Genomic DNA, 16,607 nt, shown 5'->3' with positions numbered 1-16,607 from the left:
GATGGCATACATTTTGACGGCTTGTTCTCTATTGCCTTGTGGGTAAACTTGGACCAAGCATATCTTCGCGCATGAACGCACAGGGAGACCGTCTCCACAGATTTTGGTGCACTTCGACTCGATCTCTGGAGGAGCACCATTCTGATGTGCCGTGTGTAACTGTGTGACAGAGGGTGCAGTTTGAGAGAGGGGGGTGTCAGGATGCAGAGCTGTACAATGTTCATCACTCTCACAATCACTGCACTTGAGCTTAACAAAGCATTCTTTAGCCAGGTGAGAAAGTGAGCAGCATCTGTAGCATCTTTTGTGTTCTTTCAGCAACTTTTTGCGTTCTGCGAATGGCTTCATTTTAAAGCCTCTACATTTTTCTAGGGGGTGCGGCTTGTTATGAAGTGGACAGAATTTAACTGGATCATTGCCTTGTCCCACTCCCTGAGGCAGACCGGACTCTGTCATAGCCACGTCAGTTTTGTGGACAGATATGGCAGTTCTCAAACCCTCAGGTTTTACTGCGGCCCTCTCACTGCGCTGTTGACCCTGACTACAGTTCAAGATGAAGCTAGGGTCGTTTCTAGCCTTCGCTTGACCGCAAACAAAGTCTACAAAGAAGGCAAATGGAGGAAAACAAACCCTGTGTTGTTCCTTATATCTTGAGTCTGACGACAGCCATTTTTCTTGAAGATTCAGTGGCAGCTTCTCAACGATGGGATTAACGCCCCGCGGCGTGTCGAGGTAGTTAAGGCCGGGCAAATATCCATCTGCTTTGGCTAAGAGTACCTCCATGAGCAGGTCACCTAACTCCCTCAGCTTAACATTCTCCTTTGAAGTCAAACGAGGAAAGCTGTCTAAGCGCTTGAACAGTGAGCTCTCTATCACTTCTGGTGTGGCATAACATTCTTGAAGTCTTGACCAAGACAATTTAAGAGCAGTCTGTGTGTCTGTGATGTACACGGCTCGCATTCTCTTGACGTGTTCAGAGGACTCCTTCCCTAGCCATTTGATAAGTAGGTCTAGCTCTTCACTAGCTGTTAACCCCAGGCCATGGATAGCATTAAAGAATGAGGACTGCCATGCTCTAAAGCTCTCAGGCCTGTCATCAAATTTAGTGAGCCCTGTAGTAACTAGCTCCCTGCGGGCTAGATACCTGGCAAAGTCTATCATGTCAGCACCCTGAGTGACGTGAGAATTGTAGATGTCATTTCTAGGTGGATGGAGGGGGCGGCTTGGACGATGGCATGAGGAGTAGCTTTGCTGCTGGTGATCTTCATATGGAGAGTGAGGGTAGGAGCTGGGGAGTTGTGGAGGCTGGTCTGCGGGTAAGTACACGCTCCTTTGTGCGGCTGAATACACTGTTTGAGCATCATTGGGATCTATGAGGTTTAAAATAGAGCCTCACTGTGTTGTTGGTGGTGACTCTTTCATTTGACGGGGTTGTGATGCGCTTTGAGGGGGAGCCTGGGAGCTGGAACTGACCTGAGTGGCTTGTTGTTCGACATAAGCCTCTGTCCACCTTTGTTTCTCCTGTGGTGTGACGCTGCTTCTGAGACTGTGCATGTCCTCTGACTCCTTTCCCGCCGCTGCCGCCTCTAAGACTTCAGCCTCAGCATTGGCAGCAGCTGCTGCCCTCTCAAGTTCAAGTGCCTGTAAGCTCGCTTCTAGTGTGGCCTTTTCCAAGTCCAATCTTGCCCTCTGCTTCTTCAATTCCATCTCTTTTTGTGCGAATATAGCTCGCGCACGTGCAGCTTCAGCAGTTGCCCTGGCTCTGGCCGCGGCGTCTGCTACTGAACACCTTGAAGACGAGGAGCGCTTGGAACTGGCCACTGAAGGAGCTCTGTCTTGTCCGTTTGCTGCGTGAGTCTTCATGACTATAATGCGTGAATCCTCCTGACGGTATGACTTTTTACTGTACTGCTCTCTCTAAGTGTTATGCTCCCTGAGCGTGAACGTAGATTAAACAGTCGGCCAAACTCCTTTTCAAGAGCCAGGAAAATGAGCGTGCTTGCTCCTTTTAATAACTTCTCTTTCATCAAAATGGCAACATGAATCGGAGTAAAACTACAAAAGAAAGAAAATAACATTTCCATTACTTACTGTACTGTAAGAAGCTAATAAAATTAACAGATGCTGACATCAAAAATAACAACGCATATTAGCTTAACATAACACTTAGAGAGAGCAGTACAGCTGGAGTTTAAAACTTTACAGTATATAGTATGTGTGCTCAATTGCATTATCTTTATGTGTTATACTCTGCCCCGTATTCACTCAAACGGACTACAGAATATATCTTTCTAGCCCAACGGGGCTATAGTTTTATTAAACTCATAACTGGAGTTACAAGAAGCGTGACTTCCCTGGCTCAGTCACTGGTGTAACAAACTCAACAGTCCGTGTGGACAACAATTCCCATTGTTACATCCTTTCTCTTTTTTTTTTTTTTTTGATTACACTCTTAACCTGTAAACAATGTACACATTCAAAATTCTGTTAAGGCACACGGTCCAGTGTTACTGAAAATATTGTCCACAAGGTATAACTCATAACTGTTTAACCACATCCTAGGCAAGATGAACTTAAAATAATTGTAGCTATCAGTAAACTTCAGATTGACATCCATTCTAATATTCTTACTTTAAATTCAAGATCAAAGTTATAGATGATTGTTCTTATCAACTCATTAATAGCTTAACATGTTCCAAAGTACACATGGACATATTTGTAACAACCATGGATTTTTTTTTTCCACATTCACAACACATTTTTCTTTTTTTTTTTTTTTAATCTTTCTCCCCCCAGAGGCCCTAGGTGGTTCACCACTAGTGACTCACAAAGTCTTTGTATCTTTGTGGTTTCACCACTGTGCGACCAGATCTAGTGGTCACTGGTAGATCACTCTGACCAGCACTGTCTTGGTCAGACGTTGGGGTGTGTACGTCAGGAACAGCTGATGATGGCAGATCAGTGTCCATGTCCATAGGCTCACTGAAAGCCTGTGCGTCGGCACGCCGGAGGTGTTTGCGGTTCCTCCTGAGAACACCACCCGACTGGAGTTGGATGTCGTAGGATCTTGCATCCACAATCCTCAGTACCTTGCCTAGTCTCCACACTGTGTGAGGCTCGAATGGTTGTATTCGCACACAGTCACCTGGTTTCAGTGTGTCCAGATCTCTGGCTGATCGGTTGTAGTAGGTACTCTGTCGTTCTTGTTTCTTTTTCAGGCTCTGCTCCACTTGTTGCACTTTTGGTTGCAGAAGACTTGCATTAGTGGGCAGCAGTGTTCTGGTGCGGCGGCTGAGAAGTCTTTGCGCTGGACTGCTGTCTAGGCCTTGTGATGGTGTGTTGCGGTGATCCAAGAGCGCAAGGTAAGGATCTTGTCCAGCCATTTTTGCCTTGAGCAACAGTCTCTTGGCTGTTTTGACCGCCGATTCAGCTTTGCCATTGCTTTGAGGGTGCCCCGGCGACGAGGTCTTGTGTAGGAATTCCCATCGTTCGCTGAATCTTTTGAATTCTTGCGAGGAGTATTGTGGTCCATTGTCTGAAATGACAACATCAGGGATTCCTTGTCTGGCAAAGTGGGCTTTCAATTTCTTTATCACTGTTGTAGATTTCGTGTCTGACAGGTAGTCAATTTCCCAGAAGTTGGAGTGATAATCAACTGTGATTAGATAGTCTTTGTTGTCAAAAGTAAACAGATCAGTTCCCACTTTAGCCCATGGACGGTTTGGCATTTCATGTGAGAGCAGTGTTTCTTTTTGCTGCTTGTAATCCACCGACCTGCAAATGTCACACTTGTTTACATATGTTTTAATTTGGTCATTAATCCCTGGCCAGTATACGCACTCTCTGGCCCTCCGTAGGCATCCTTCTACACCAAGATGAGAGGAGTGTAAACGGCAAGTGATGTCTCTTCGTAGTGCATCAGGGATGACGACACGTTCGCCTCTGAACACTATTCCATCTTGATGACTCAATTCATCTTGAAAAGAGAAGTATGGCCTAATTTCACTAGCTGTCTTTGCCTTGTCATTTGGCCAGCCTTTCTGTATGGTTTCAATGAGAATCTGCAGAGTTGCATCCTCTTTTGTGGCAGAACGAATTGAACTAAGGCTGTCTGCCGAGATGGGCACATGCTGTAACATATTTATAGTCTCTATTTTAGCTTCCACTGAGCCATATGATGAACATTCTGGAAGGTAAGCTCGGCTCAAGGTGTCTGCCAACACCATATCTCTTCCAGGTAAGTACACTACATCAACATCATATTTCTGAATGCGCATCATCATTCGCTGCAGTCGTTTGGGAGCGCTTAGTAATGGCTTCCTCACAATGTTTTCTAATGGTTTGTGATCACTCTGTACAGTAACTTTGCGGCCATAAGTGTACTGGTGGAATTTCTCCAAACTAAAAATCATTGCTAAGAACTGTTTCTCTATTTGGGCATAGCCCCTTTCTGTCTGTGTGAGTGCTCTGCTTGCAAAAGCTATGGGCTTACCCCTCTGGACCAGTGCCGCTCCCAGGCCCGTGTCTGAGGCATCACACTGCACAGTCAGTTCCTCTTCTGGACTGTAGTACTTGAGCACTGGTGTGTTTGCAATCATTCTTTTCAGTTTGAGAAACGTTTCCTCATGTTGCTCTGACCACCTCCATTCACAGTCTTTGTGTGTCAGTTCTCTCAGCGGCTGACAGTGGTCAGAGAGGTGAGGGCAAAACTTTGCTAAGTAATTCACCATGCCTAACAGTCTCTGAACAGCTTTCACATCAGTTGGGCTTGGCATTTGTTCAATGGCACGCACCTTTTCCGGGTCGACTTTCAGCCCATTCGCTGTCAGGAGATGTCCGATGTATGTAGCTTCCTTTTGTTTCAGTTTAAACTTCTCTGCATTCAGTTTAATCTTCTTTTGTCTGCACCTGTTCAGAAACAATCTCAATTTCTCATCATGATCATGCTGTGCCATTTCTTGTGTCTCACCTTGTCCAGTGATTAGGACGTCGTCTGCAATGATGTACAGACCTGGCAGATCATCCAGTGCTTGTGTCAGCTTCCGTTGGAAGACCTCTGGCGCTGGGCTGATTCCCATTGGGAGTCTCAGCCACCTGTAACGTCCAAACGGTGATGCAAAGGTAGTCAGAAAGCTTGACTCCTCGTCTAGCTTAACATGCCAGAAGCCGCTTTTGACATCGCATACTGAAAACACCTTGGCTTTGGACAGATCTGGAAGAATGTCATCGATGGTTTGCAAGGGAAAGTGGCTGCGCTTCAGCGCCTTGTTCAAGGGCCTTGGATCGATACACACTCGCAACCTCCCATTCTGCTTCTGCACTACCACCATACCATTAATCCAATCTGTGTTGCGCTCTACAGGTGCAATGATTCCTCTTTTCTGTAGGTCGAGCAGTTCAACCTTCAGTGGCTTCATCATGGCAACTGGGACCCGGCGCCTTGGCAGCTGCACCGGTTTCACTGAGCTGTCGATCTCCAGGCGATACTCTCCTTCAAGGCAGCCATCACCGTTGAACACGTCTGCATACTCCGCTTTTATCTGGTCCATTGTCCACTGGCCCCTTGTATCTGGAGATGTAGTAATTATGCTGTCGATTGCCATGATGTTTTCATACTGCACTTTGATCAGCTGCATGCCTTCGCTTGCTCTTTTGCCCAGTAGTGGTCCAGTGGCACCTTCTCCTACCACTTGGAATTCTAACCTGTACAGTTTTTGGTTTCTAGGATTTCTCAGTTTCAGTTTGCATTTTCCCAGTGGTTTCAGTTTGCTCTTGTTGTACATTATTAACACAGTCTTTGTGTCTTCAAGCTTTGTGTTCGGATCAATCAGGTCAATCGGGATAATGTTACACGTTGCACCACTGTCTATCTGGAATTTCACCGTCTTGTTCTCAAGAAGCATGCTAGCAAAAAGCTGTGTGCTGTGCTGTTTATCCACTACATTCACACTGTCGACTTTCTGTGCATTAACACTGAGTATTTCTTCAAAATCATCACTTTCAGATACAGCTACATGCACCTGTTTCGTTTTCTTTTCTCTGGTCAGCTGACTCACTTTACACTTCACTGCAAAATGGTTCTCTTTGCCACATTTTTTGCATTTCTTCCCGAATGCGGGGCATTTCTGTTTATTTTTCTCATGTGTTTTTCCACAGAACTTACATTCAACGATGTTTCCCGTCTGTCTGTTCCGCGCTGGCTCTTTCACTGCATGCACTTCTTCCTCTTTGGGTCCGGAGATGGTTTTCACATTTTCCCACGACAACTCCGCTGCACGGCACAACTGTATGCAGGACTCGAGTGTCAGTTTTTCCTCCCGAAGCAGCCGCTCCCTCATGGTAGCATTGTTGCTCCCACACACGATTCTATCACGAATCAACGTGTCTCGTAACGTTCCAAAGTTGCATGTTTTCGCCAACACTTTCAATTCAGTCACATAGCAGTCTATAGCTTCACCAGGGCATTGATTTCTCGAAAAGAAACGAAAACATTCCACAGTTTCATTCACGCTAGGCGTGCAATGTTCATCAAATTTCTTTAGAATATCTGCTATCTTCCAATCCGCTTTAGGCGTCTCACCCATCAATGTATCCAGCAACTCTCTCCCGCTCTCACCCACGAGATAACCGAACAGTTTCACTTTGGTGGTTTCATCGTCAACTCCCACCGCAAGGTCCACATACAGCAAAAATTCTTCTTTCCATACCTTCCAAGTCTTTGCTAGATTGCCTGAGTCCATGCACAGACGCTGTGGAGGTTTCAATCCGTCCATGCTCGGGCGTCCGTATGCTAATCCACGCCGTGTGCTGGTGATTAGCTGACTAGCAGGTGTATCCTCCTTCCCGCGGCGAAACGAGCGAAGTCAAAACTAAACTAAACTAGACTAAAACAGGTCAAATCCGTGACCGCTGCCACCATGTTATACTCTGCCCCGTATTCACTCAAACGGACTACAGAATATATCTTTCTAGCCCAACGGGGCTATAGTTTTATTAAACTCATAACTGGAGTTACAAGAAGCATGACTTCCCTGGCTCAGTCACTGGTGTAACAAACTAAACAGTCCGTGTGGACAACAATTCCCATTGTTACATTATGTACCTTAAAATCATACACAAAAACAGAAAAACTTTTGACTTGACTTTATTGATCAAGAGACCATTATGTTTACATTTTTACATGCAAATGTGCACTTTTTCCTTTCATTTTCTCCAGTAAGGAAGGACTTGATTTCATAGGTCTTTGTTTTTTAAATGTTTGAAAATATCAAACTTGTTTTCAACATTCTGTCTTGTGATTTTCTAAATGCATCACACTCTTGTGTACATACAGTATGAGTAAACTTTAAGAATACTTTAAGGAGTATATTTCCAGTATATAAATAGTAAACTACAAGTAATATGCCAAGCAAACTTAAAGTATAACAAGTAAACTAGTGAAATAACCAACGTTTATAACAGTATACTTAAAGTATACAATAATAAACTAAAAATAGGGACTTGAAGTATATAACTAGTACAATGGCAGTATATCGATAAGTGTACTTGTGGTATACTTTAAGCATACGAGAGGGATATACCAAGTACATTGATAGTATATAGATGAGTGTACTTGTATACTTTAAAGTGTACTTTTGCAAACTTAAAATGAACTTTAAAGTATACTTTTATAAACTTGAAATGTTCCAATTTAGTCCGAAAAAGTATTAAATTTGTATACTTTCTCGTACACTAAAAGTACATGGTCTGTAGTATACTTGCTATACTTATACTGAAGCATACTTAATAAAATGAACTTTAAGTATACTACTTTTTGCTAAAGGTTGTGGCAATAATACAACGATGAGTTGACAGAAAATGTACTTTTAATACTTAAGTATTTTTAAACGCAAGTACTTCAGTACTTTAACTTAAGTAAAAACTTGACTGGACAACTTTCACTTGTATCAGAGTAACATTTGACCAGCGGGATTTGTACTTTGACTTACCATAAGTAATGAAGTTGGGGACTTTGTCCACCTCTGGTTATAAATGATTGAAAAAAAAAACAAATAAATAAGTCCTGTTTTTCAGGATATCATTCCAGTTCAGTGATCTGGATCACCACCAGAAGTCATAGCAATGTAATTCAGCCCAGAGGTATCCTTCATGTCATAGACGTCGCCAGACCCATTTTAGGGTAGCTCCAGCCACCCTATCTTATGGCAAAGCCACCCTATATTTTTTGCCCTTTTTTTAATTATTTATTTATTTATTTTTCCCAAAAAAAAACAAAGGCAGTAAAGCACTGAACATGAGCCATCAAGAACGCAAGTTAATCCGAACAACAGTTTCTGCTTGCTTATTTATTGTTTAATGCAATATTATTAATATCGTTATGATTCCTCCTCATTGGCTCTGTGTCAAGCGTCACGTCGAGTGGTAGGCTAGTAGGACTTAAAAAACTATGCGGGCATTCTGCAGCAGGCGCGGTGCGGGCTTCCATTGAGTTGGGTTTGCAAAGAGTCAGAATTCTATGCTTTCATTTGCAGACACACACGGTGAGATTGTAATTTGATGTCAGTGGTTTGCATTTGCTTAACTTTACCTAGGCTATATTGAGTCTTCTGTAGAATGTTTACATGATGATTTGTGAAGCACTTGCCCTCAGTTTGCGCAGGAATGCATGTCACCTACCATTGTTTTTTTCACATTTTTGTAGTTTAGCTGGTGAAGTTGCTTCGGCAAGCAATTAAATGATGAAAGCAATTTTAAAATAGAATAGAAATGGTGGGAAGTGTGTCCCCAAGGTGTGATGCTCTTGAAATAATGAATTGATTGACAGCCTTAGTAGGTGCTCTGAAAAATGTTCGGCGCGCGCTGTGCGCGCACAATACCTTTTCTCCTCTGGGTGCTAAGCTACCCCTGTCTCTCAAACCTAGTGACGTCCCTGCTTCATGTGAAATTTGGTGAGGATTGGTTGCAGGCCCGGCGCCATGGGGGCGCGAAAGGGGGTGTCGCCCCCTCGTGGCTACAGCCCCGCCCCCTCAACGGAGACTCAGATCACTTAATTGTTTTCTTATGAAAATATAATGTATTATAGACGTATTAATAATTTGCATTTTCAAATACGAAATATTAAGTGGTTGCGCATTGCACAAAAATACATTTCACATAAATCACTACTAAAACTGGCACGGTAGAACAAATTGGTTTTGTTTGATTGGTTGTTATGATTCTTACGTTGCAATCGTAGAATTCAACTGTATTAAGGTAGGATTATTTCAAAAAGCCTGAATTTAATATTAACCCTGTTTTAGACATATGTATCAATCCTAACTACTGGGGACTAGTTATTGTGGGTGTGTGTGTGAAATGCTGACACAGCCGCGCACACACAGACCTGTGATAAGGACAAGGGGAGGGGTCGTGCGGGCGGGCGAATTAAACGAATTCAATCACAATATTGTGAATCCATTTTCTTTCTTTGTAGGCTAAGTTTATCTCTGTTTATGTTGGTGTATGTGTTCATATATGGTCCGCTTTGTGCGCAAATAGCGTAAGAATATGTGTCGTTGACGTCACCCCCCATGCAGCGGGGGTGAAAATTCATCACTTCAGAGTGTTTAGTCCCCTACACGCCTAAACTGGGATCGCGGATTAAGTGGTTAGCGTTGACTCGGTGCGAGTCAGGAAGGCTATTACTGGTGCAGCCGCGGGGTCTGCTGATTTTTTTTTAAATTATGATTTTGGCCGCCGAGCCAAAAGTACCTTAGACTTGCACTGACGTTTTGTTTTCATGCCGCGGAGCTATTTGTATGTATTTTAAATGTAAAGGACTTGCCTGTAGGTTTGTGTGTGTTGTTTTATGTTTGGCATCTTTCCGGTTGGGCGGCACGGTGGTGTAGTGGTTAGCGCTGTCGCCTCACAGCAAGAAGGTCCGGGTTCGAGCCCCGTGGCCGGCGAGGGCCTTTCTGTGTGGAGTTTGCATGTTCTCCCCGTGTCCGCGTGGGTTTCCTCCGGGTGCTCCGGTTTCCCCCACAGTCCAAAGACATGCAGGTTAGGTTAACTGGTGGCTCTAAATTGACCGTAGGTGTGAATGTGAGTGTGAATGGTTGTCTGTGTCTATGTGTCAGCCCTGTGATGACCTGGCGACTTGTCCAGGGTGTACCCCGCCTTTCGCCCGTAGTCAGCTGGGATAGGCTCCAGCTTGCCTGCGACCCTGTAGAAGGATAAAGCGGCTAGAGATAATGAGATGAGATGAGATCTTTCCGGTTGTAACGCGTGTCTGTGAGAAAATCGGAGGGGAGGGTTAACAGGTGTGCACGGGGGTTGATAAAGCGCAACTGCCCTGGTAATATGCCACATGATTTTCCCGGACTAACCTTCGGGGCCGTGGTTTTGTGGTTGGTTTGAAACACGTTGTCAGACTGCCATCACTACTACACACTATATGAAAAAATATTTGCCCCCTTGCGATTTCTAATTGCCCCCTTAATAAACTGTTCCTGTCGCCGGGCCTGATTGGTTGAAAACTGAGGGAGCATCCTAAAATAGCATCCAAAAAATGTTAGGATAATAATAATAATAATAATAATAATAATAATAAAGTAGAAAGATCCTGAAAGTAACAATTTGTACCAGTGCTGCTCGCGCAAATTAAATATACTGAAATAAATATTGCAGAAGAGGCTGCTCTCCTTATTACAGGTGACTGTAATGTATTTGTATCTCTGGAATAAAATGTTTTAGAGAGCTGTAAGGAGGGATTTAGGAATATATGTGAGCCTTAAAAAAGACTAAAATCCTTTTTTTTAAAACAACTGGTCACAGCTATTTGCTGGAATGCAAATGCTGACAATATAGTGATTTTATATACATTGTATATTTTCAAAAATGTGTTTTATTATTTTTAAGCTTTGTTAAAATAAGTATTTGCCAGTCTCTTTATCGGTAATATACTGTATACAACACAACAATATACACAACTATGGCACAATTAATTTTCTCAATTGTATTTTAACAGAAAGACACGAGACTCTGCTAATTTTGTACTTAAAAAAGGGGGGAGAAAAAAGGAAGTGTCATTTAAAATGTTTAGGTTAGTCCAAGGGAAAGCGTACATGTACTGTACCAGGTTAACTTAGACTGATGTATTTTAAGTTTAAAACAAACAAACAAAAACCACTTGTCCAAAAGATTTTTTCTTCTTTTACAAAACTGTGACTGAATATGAACAGATGCAGAACATGTACTGCAGTTACTTTCAAGTGATTGAAAGTTTACACAGATTGTTGACATGCTGATATTTTATAATCTAAGATAATAATGTAAATAATGCAAAGACTACTTACCAAGCAAATCCAAGAAATGGGGGTTACGATCGGGGATATTCAGTGATCCAAATTCCACCCAAATTATTTGTTTTTGGTGGGGAAAAAAAATCCCCCAGATTGTATTATCTACTTCTCTGTTTCTCTCAATTCACCAATCTAGCAGAATAAGTTTACACAACTGAAGGTTAGGTCTCCGTTATCTGATAAGCAGAAGCTACTGATATGCCACCTAAGACGTACCTCCAATGATCTCACTGACTCACAGGATTATTTTGAAACACTCACTGCATTTGGTGCAAATGCAGAGTAAAATGTCGGAAGAGGAAAATGAAAGCTTTTCATGTTAAAACTTTCTCAGCAGCATGTGTTCATTAGACACGTACCAGGAAACAGGAAAAAAAAGAAAAAAGGAGAGAACAACGAGGACATCAGTTTCCAGTCCTTTCATTGTAACTAATATTACAAATTACAACCTCAATCCCCAAAAAGTTGGGACATTATGCAAACTGTAAATAAACACAGAATGCAATAATTTTCGAATCATGGAAATCCCAATTTTCATTGAAAATGGTACAAAGACAACATATCAATCTTGGAACTGAGAAATTTTATTGTTTTTTGAAAAATATATGCTCATTTTGAATTTGATATCATCAACATGTTTCAAAAAAGTTGGGACACACTGAAAAAAATTAATCTGAGAAGTAAATTTAACATAATTTGAATGTGTGATAACAAAAATTCAAGTTTGTATGTTTACACAAATATATATCTAGTTTTGAATCAATTTGTGTTTGTTAGAAACAAAATTACAGGAGTGACAGGAGGGCGGAGTCAGGGAAGGTAAGTGGCACACGGGCGCAGATAGAGGGTGGGATGGGTGGGATTCGTCCCACCCAGATTTAAATTCACCTCGTTCGGTCCCCCCCACTTATAGGGAGGAAAAAACGTCTATGCTGTCTTTCTTTGCATAAGGCAAACCTCACGGAAAAATCAAAAGACTAATTACCATTCGGTTTATTGAGGTGCACAGCAGTACATACATAGTTGCAACAACTCACATAAAACAAAACAAAGACTGATATTCAGTTGGTTGAGCTGCGCAGACTGCACAGGTTGCGAGCTCGAGCTTAGTTGCTATGGTTACCCACAACAAGTTTGACAGGCATATCGGGGACAGCTCCTAGTTCAGGACCCCAACACGGCATGATGAAGGGTGCCAAACCGAAAAGGCAGAAAATGATTGCATCGTTTTTTCAAAAAACAACGACTGTAAGTAAACTGTGCCTTACTTTATCATATCACCTTGCAATTTTTTGATAGTCTGTTCAAAGTAATGTCGTAGTGAAAGTAAAATCGTACGGAGTAGAGATGCCTTTCTGGTAGCCTCCTTCTTTCGGTGGTAGCCTGTAGATACAGTGCACAGAAGGCAGTTTTAATGTTTAATCTGGCGTTCCCTGCCATAATTTCAGCGAGCATATTGTTTCATAAGGAAACTTTGCGAAGAGTTGTTGACTAACTGCCGCTCACGCAACAGTCCAAGTCTCAATACATAGGATACACAGACCTAGATGCTATAGATAAATACAAAGGGTAGACAAAACAGTCAGCAGTCATCCAGAACACACACACACACATTCAACCCACATAACATCCTGTCGTGTCAGTGGTAAATAGCACACGAGAGCATCAGTCATCACAGGTGTGCTCTACTCCTACTCTTTATTAGTAGGCCTAAGCTAACCCTGAGGGCATCAGAGTATATTCCTCGCACAACACATGTTGGGGGTGGGGTTGGTTTGCTGGCAGCTTTGTCCCCCCCAGTTCAAAAAACGTATCTGCGCCCCTGCCTAAGACGTACCTCCAATGATCTCACTGACTCACTGCATTTGGTGCAAATGCAGAGTAAAATGTCGGAAGAGGAAAATGAAAGCTTTTCATGTTAAAACTTTCTCAGCAGCATGTGTTCGTTAGACACGTACCAGGAAACAGGAAAAAAAAGAAAAAAGGAGAGAACAACGAGGACATCAGTTTCCAGTCCTTTCATTGTAACTAATATTACAAATTACAACCTCAATCCCCAAAAAGTTGGGACACTCTGCAAACTGTAAATAAACACAGAATGCAATAATTTTCAAATCATGGAAACCCCAATTTTCATTGAAAATGGTACAAAGACAACATATCAATCTTGGAATTGAGAAATTTTATTGTTTTTTGAAAAATATATGCTCATTTTGAATTTGATATCATCAACATGTTTCAAAAAAGTTGGGACACACTGAAAAAAATTAATCTGAGAAGTAAATTTAACATAATTTGAATGTGTGATATTAACAAAAATTCAAGTTTGTATGTTTACACAAATATATATCTAGTTTTGAATCAATTTGTGTTTGTTAGAAACAAAATTATTTTTTTTTCTCAACAAGAATAATTAAGTAATGCAAGTCAATCTTCTTACGTTCACAATCTCAACAAAACAAACCTTGTTATCTTTACTCTTTTCCATTCAACACCCAACACTATGAGGTACTGTATATGCACCCCAAGTGCATTGTGGGAACATTTTGCAGCAAGAAGTCTGGTCCAAACCAGTCTGAGCTGAGCGCCTTCGACAATTGATATTAAATTCTTTTTTTGCTTATTGTTGTCAAAAACCAGAATTAATCAGACGTTTATCGTGTTAACTGAAGTTACCGTAGTGTGTTAAGAGCCTTGTAAAGAAATTAAGTTACACGACTTATAAGCTAACAAATTCTAGCGCCAGATCTGTAACTTTAGCTAGACCCTACCAAACCTTTGGGTCAGCCTGTGGCTAGCGTCAGTCAAAAAGCATTACTGCTGCCAATTTTTTCATGGTGTATCCTGCCCCATTTTAAGTCGACGGTCACCTTGCCAAGGCCTTAATGCTTAATGTTATTTGAATGGTAGGTATAAATAAAGTTGATAATTTAAGTGGCCTGCTCGACCGCTACTATTGAACAGCTGGGCTGGTCCTCACAATTATAGCTGATTCTGTGCAAATATTTAAAAAAAAAAACACCACATGTACCGCAAGTTTAATGCCATCCACACAGCTTCTTTACTTAACCGACAACACAGAGTTATAAAGAATCACAACAGGATTAAAATCAAATGTCCCATTTTTATTTCACTGTACATATTTGTGTTGTGGTGTGGTGATTATGCACCGGGTGTGTGTGTGCTGTAGTTGTGTGTGTGTGTGTGTGTGTGCGCTTGTCATTCTGCTTCCAGCTGCAGCCACAATCTAGCTCCAGGAGCGAAAAGAGAGGCCAATTGCGTAAGCCCTCTCTCCTGATGGTTTTACAGCTACGACACCAAGACTCTCACAGTGCCTCCTAGTTGGCACGCCATGGGTAACGCTGAACGAGGAGGGATCTTGGAGCAGGCTGAGCCCCAGATGTGCAATGTGCAGGCCCACCGGTGTGTGGACATGCCCTGGCACTCAATCAGTCCCCCTGCTGCCTTGTAGGGCTTACTATTCATAACACGCGTATTGCAGTTTCATTCAATTCAGTCGCATTTTACCAGAGTTACGACCCTTGATCACCAGACTTGTACTTTGAAAAATTTCGTGAGGGTGTATTAAGCACTTAGAACATAGATATAGTTGCCAGCTGGGGATACTTACTTACTTGTTCATACTTAACCGGGATTTGGACTCAGAACCTTCTGGTTCTTAACCCAACACCTTAACCACGAGACCAACAATGATTGCAATAGGAGTGTTAAATATTTTGAATTTATGAATGAGTACAGTCTTATTACATCATCAAGTAGTTTAAAATACAAACTCTTCCCAAAGCCGAACCCTGAACCTAACCCGAGATAGATCAAGTCCCCCAGATACAAGGAGCAAATTATGAACCGGGTTAAAAAGTTCTCACCTAGGTTGAAAAATTCCACCTGACCTACAATTCTGACCTGTAACATATACGCATGACATGGAGCCTATTGGAGTTAGAATTAAATAATGAATATAAGCTCAAAGTGTAGGTCATAAAAATAATTTTCCCGACACCCAATTATTTTTGTTTAGTGGACCGAAAGCTACTGAATTCGAATCACAGACTTCTAATTTTATTAGTTTTTGTAAAATAGAACAATTAATGAATTTATCTCCACGTGGCCCTAAATTTGCCGCTATTTTTTTCCTGCTTCACCATGACCCAATACAAGATACTACGTCACGCATCACGTCACGTGGTGGGCTTTCCCTGTTTGTGCAAGGCATTGTGGGATACAAATTTGAAACAGGAGAGAAAAATGGAGGACGTGAGTGTGCGAATGAAACGTGAAAGACCGACTACAGTAACGGAAAGAAAGCGAGAAGAAAAGGCGTTATGTTATTGTGAGGGAAATTTAATGGACGAACATTATTATTCTCAGTGTTTCTGTATGTTGAGCTAAAGTAGCTTAGTTACTGAGAAGAGATGTTTTTCCACATGCTGTAATCGCTTTTCTGTGGCCTTGGTGATAAGCAGGGTGCCTGAGTTCTCCATAACTACGCATCCGCCTGCACATACCAGAGCACGCCAGGTGCATGCTTTAACAAAGCTTCATAGAAAATCTTGAGCCAATCAGGTGAAGATGCAAGCAGTAAGCGAATGCCTTTAGAGTATAATAAATAACAGCCACTAAAACACAACTCAGAGTGCGCGTACTCTCGGCATCATCAGAAGTGGTGTCTTCTTCTATTCTTCTCTTTTCTATTTTATATATCTGTTTTATATGATCTACTATAATAAATAACTGAAAAGACGACTGCTAAGTGTTCTGAAGTGTTTATTAGAAATTTCCATTACAGTTATATACGAAGGAAAGGAAACGCAGGAAATATCGAACTAATAAATATCAGCGCTCAGCGAGCACCTCGGTGTGATCAGCTGTTCGTTTAGCGACAGAATGATGGAACTGTCAGTGCATGCTCAAAGGGAAACCTGCGCATGCGCGCGCACACACGGACTTCCTCTGTCTGCTTGACTGCGTGAAGTGAGCGATTTCATGCACATTTGCTTTAATCCCCTCAAATTAAATCACTTCCCAGCCACAGAATGGCCTGATTTTTTTTCTAAGACATTGCATTCTTTAAAGGGGAACAGAGGGCAATATATAGAGTAAATATAACAATAAAACACACATTAACGAACCTTATTCAAGACTTACAAAAGTTTTTTGTTCTAAGATTGGAAAGTTATAGTGTTTTGAAAGTAGCTTGAGCAAACTATTTCCGCAGTTTGAACAGCCTGCCATGATATTAATTTTATC

The 16,607-nt window shown here is 41.9% G+C and overlaps 1 protein-coding gene across 3 annotated transcripts in view; it reads right to left on the bottom strand.

The window, feature by feature from the left end:
* LOC132891633 (uncharacterized) overlaps positions 1-16,607 on the bottom strand; it is a 152,015-nt gene that overhangs the window by 41,713 nt on the left and 93,695 nt on the right. Inside the window, exon 1 of one of the 3 annotated variants that reach the window (XM_060929398.1) lies at positions 11,334-11,638. The exons of 1 other annotated variant lie outside the window; for it this stretch is intronic. The gene's annotated coding sequence lies outside the window, so the exon portion shown is untranslated. Of the gene's footprint in view, positions 1-11,333; positions 11,639-16,607 lie in introns of those variants that run through there. One more of the 3 variants, XM_060929401.1, reaches the window with a different exon arrangement.

This window comes from Neoarius graeffei, chromosome 9 (assembly GCF_027579695.1).
Source record: "Neoarius graeffei isolate fNeoGra1 chromosome 9, fNeoGra1.pri, whole genome shotgun sequence".
NCBI lineage: Eukaryota > Metazoa > Chordata > Actinopteri > Siluriformes > Ariidae > Neoarius > Neoarius graeffei.
Note: the sequence above shows the minus strand (reverse complement) of the source record. Positions and strands in the feature narration are given on the sequence as shown.